The 4,069-nt window shown below is 62.0% G+C and overlaps 1 non-coding gene across 1 annotated transcript; it reads left to right on the forward strand.

The window, feature by feature from the left end:
• Nucleotides 1–3,387: 3,387 nt before the first annotated feature.
• LOC147707509 (U6 spliceosomal RNA) lies at nt 3,388–3,494 on the forward strand. The gene has a single exon (XR_015296926.1). It is a non-coding gene; the product is annotated as a U6 spliceosomal RNA (small nuclear RNA).
• Nucleotides 3,495–4,069: the final 575 nt, after the last annotated feature.

Raw genomic sequence — 4,069 nt, forward strand, 5'->3', positions numbered from 1 at the left:
TTGGGCCGCCTGGAATTGCGCTCTGCTAAAGGCCACAAGATGTGTGTGCTTACATTTGAGCTGCCCCTCAGAGACAGATCACTTCTAATGCGTGAGTTCTCTATCTGTTACTGATTGCCGCCATTCCCATTAGTATGGTGGAGAGGGGCGCTGACTCAGGTCAGCAGATGGCGCTGTTGCACTGCCTACGTTTGTATTTCTGCTTCTCCCGGTGCCGCAATTAACGCACGAGGGGGTTGAGACGAGCCTGTGCGCAGGTAACTTGAATCGATCGGCGGCGCTTCTGCAGCGGCCGGCTGGCTGGCCGAGTGGTCTAAAGTGCTAGGGGCGCATGTAGTGAGGCCGCTTGTCCGGCCTCTGGTCTGGGAGTCCCGCTGGTGCACAAGGGGCAGACTCGGTCCTACCTTCATTTTTTCGGCGGGTCCTCGGGGGCTCTGCTGTCCGGACCGGGTGCTCCCATCCTGCAGGCCTGGGACACGGGTCGCTGCCGTGTCTCGCCTCTGCCTCCCTTCGTGGAGTGTGGCTGCCCTACGGGCCGCGGCGGTTTGCCGCGCTGTGATTGGCCCCGGACGCCTCCCGCCTCTAGGGGGCGGAGTTTTGGTTGCCACCAGGTGCGGCTGAACAGCGGTGAAGGCGGCGTGCTGGGTCTGTAGGCGGCGCGTCTGTCCCCTGCTCGGCGGGTCCGGTGGCCCTTGTCATTGAAAGGAGCTGTTGCTCAATTCGGGCGGCCCTCACAGGCCAGGGGTCGTATCCTACCTATGCGGTAGTGGTTTCCCAGGTGGAAATTGTATATTATGTGTAGTGGTTATGATGTTTGCCTTACACGCGATGGGTCCCTGGTTCGCGACCGGGCAGTAAACTGCTGCTGGCTGTTTTAAAATTGTTTGTGTCGGCCCTGTAATTCCTGGATGCAGGCATACGTCACTAGGGGAAGGGGTAGTGATTTATTCCTTCTGCGTGCGGCCGTACGGCCTGTGACTTGTCTCGTTCACGGGATTAACGCACGCTCCGTGGGGGTACTGAGACTCTTGGTGTGACGATATGTGCTCCACATGGGCTGGGTTCGAATCCAGGCAGGGCAAGTTCAAGCTTTTAATTAAGTCCCATTCTGCAACTGTGGAGTGAGGTGGCCCTTGGGTTAGCGAATCAGACCCTGGTACAGAGGTCTGGCCCAGGCCCTGGGTTCGTTTCCCCGCCTCGGCGGGTCTTGGACTCGTATTCCCAGGGATCAGTTGTTGCCTCTGGGCATTGCTGGTTTTTTTCTCTCCACGGCGGCCCCACGGGGCTTTGGTTGCCTGGACTCCTCCGTGAGCCTAGGGGAGTTAGCCGGGTTGGGACTACCGGGGCTAGTGACTCGGTGGATTAAGGCGGCTGGAATGGTGAGATTTGATATTTCGCTATATTTTCTATAAACGTCTACTGCAGGGGCGGGTGTTTGACCTCGTGTTCACAGGTTCAAATACCGGCTGGTCCACTCGGCCTTTCGTCCTTCTATGATCGATGAGATTATTTCCATTGCGTTGGGTGACTACTGTCAGCTGTTATTCAGCGCCAGGATTCCCGTAGGGGTGAATGGGCATCTTACAAGTACATATGTTATGTTATGTAACAGCGACCTTCATGCTGACGCCTTGTGCCCTTGCGGGGCATCGTGTTGCGCTAATGTGATGTCCGGCTTGGCCCCTGCGCAGTTCAGGTGAGGTCGTCCCGCCCTTGCAGGGGTGGGGTCCTTCGGCGGGTCCGGGCCCGAGTTTCGGCGGTGACCAGTCTCGTGCTGGTTCTGCCACTCCCTGTCTCGCCCCTAGTGTCTGACTTTCGGCCCTCTCACTCCAGGGGGTCCCCTGGGGGGGGGGGGGGGGAGGGGGGGGGCGGTTGCCTCCGTTGCATACCGTCCTGGGGCGTGGCTGTCCCGGTTCTTGGGCTCTTCGGGCTTGCTGTCCGGTCTTGCGGACTTTCCGCGGGATCCCTCCGTCTCAACGGGTTGGGGTCCCTGCTCCTTCCCTTGTCTCACCTGTAGGTTGTTTCTGGGACCGGGGATTGGCCTGTGGGGCCGGCCGGCGTGTGGGGGTCCCCGCGCTCGGTTGCGGGTGCTTCCGTGGGACTTGCCTTCTGGCCCAATGACCCGCCTGGTGGATCGTCTTCGCCGGGTGTGGGTCTTTGGGTTCCCTGTCTGGCCGGGTGCCCCCTCGCGACCTCGTTTTTGTTCCCCCCCCGTGGGGGTGGCTTCACGTCTGGCGGTGTCTCTCGTCCGTCGACTTCCTGGCCTATGTACGGTGGTCCCTTTGGTCCTCGTCTCGGGCTTGTCCTCCTTCGGGGGGGCGTGTGCCTGGTCCCGGTACTTCCCTCTGGTTCTTTCAGGGGGGGGGGGGGCGTCCTTTGACGCCGGGTCGTTTGGAGGTCGTTGGGTTCGCCTGCGGCCGCTCAGCACCTCGTGCTTCGGGGGTTGCTGAATGTCTTCCTGGCCGGCCGTTTTTTTGCGGTGCTCGCTTCAGCAGCACTTTTACTAGAATTGGATGAGGTGACTGGCTTGGCCCCTGCACGTTTTCGTGTGGCATTCCATTTGCCGGTGCTTAGGTCCCCGGGTCTTGGTTGGGTATGGGCGCCCTATTGGGGGTGTCACCGGTCCTGGCCCTTCGGGCTGTCTTCCCCCGGGGTCCGTCGGAGTCGGGTCTGGCCTTCGTTGCATGGTCTCGCCTTGCCCCGGTGGTGTTTCGACGCCTGGGGCCTCGGCTCGGTCTGCCTCCGAGGTCTCTGTTCACGGAGGGGGGCTCGGCCCTCCGGCCCGGGTTCTACTCCTCCTTCCGGGTCCTTATTACCTGTCTTTCGCGTGACCTTTCGGTCTGCTGTACGCGTCTCCCCCGTGCCCTCTGAGATCGCGGGTCCTCGGCAGGATTCGCTTGGACAGGGCCGGGGTGCTCCTGGGCGCTCGGCTCGGCAGCGCATGGCCTTAATTTGGAACGTTGCAGTGGGGTGGTGCCTGGCACCCGCGCGTGGTTGCCACGCTAGTCGGGGTGCGTTCCTGTTTTTAGTTCCCGGCGGGGTCCGCCGCCCCTGGTACCCTCTCCTATGGCGAGCTGACGGTTCGCACCTCCTGGCCGATCCCGCAGGTCTTCCACGTGCTCTGCCTGTGCCCGGCGCTGGGCGCCCTTCTCGCATTGGCGCGGTCGGCTTGGTGCTGTCCCCGCCTCCGTGGTCCCCTTGCGGGTCTTGGTTTTCCGGTCTGAGGGGTGTTCCTGGAACGTGGCCCCTTCTTTCCTGTGGGCCCGGTGGGCGGCCTTGCGGGCCTTCCACAGTCCGGTGTTCGACGGCCTGGTTTCCTTGGTGGCTCGCTTGGCTCCGATGTTATTTATCCTTCGCCCACGGGCGCTCTGCCGGTCTCCCCCTTGGGTGCTCGCTTCGGCTGCACATATACTAATAGTGGTACGTTACTGAGGAGATTTGCAGGGCCCCTGCGCGAGGGTGACTCGCAAATTCGTGAGGCGTTCCACAGGAGTTTTCTCTCTCATTCTACGAGCTCTTCGGGGTCCGCCCTTTTGGGCCCCGGCCCTCGGTGGCTTTGCGGTTCCTCGCCTTTCAGGTGGTTTTCCCTGGTGGCGATGGTGTCTGCTGGGCGGATGGGCGTGCGGGGGTCGTTCCTCCGCTCCCCGCCCTTCTTGCGGGTTTTGCCGGACGGGGTTGTTCCTTCGGCATGTCCCCCGTGTCCTTCCCGGGGTTCCTTCCCTGGGGCCTCGGACTCAGGTGGTATCTTTGCCGCTTTTCCCGGCCAACGCGGTTCCTCCCTTGTCCGTGCTGGTTGTTCGGCGTGCTGTTATGGCTTCTCTTGGCCGCACGTCTTTCCTTCCCCGGTGGGATGACCTGTGTTGTGTCTTTTGGCCCGGTTCGTTCGGGCCGCTAGCCCTCGTTCCACCTTGGTTCGCGGGCTTACACAGGCTGGCATCCTTCCCTACGCTTTGCTGGGTTCGGTGGATCCGGCGGGGGCCCAGGGTCGGTCCGCGAGGTGTGGCTCTGTTCCCTGGGCCCCCTTAGTGGGTGTCTCCTCTGTGGAGTTTTATCTGGCTTCGGCGTGGTC

The sequence above is a fragment of the Lissotriton vulgaris genome, chromosome 6 (assembly GCF_964263255.1).
Source record: "Lissotriton vulgaris chromosome 6, aLisVul1.2, whole genome shotgun sequence".
Lineage (NCBI taxonomy): Eukaryota > Metazoa > Chordata > Amphibia > Caudata > Salamandridae > Lissotriton > Lissotriton vulgaris.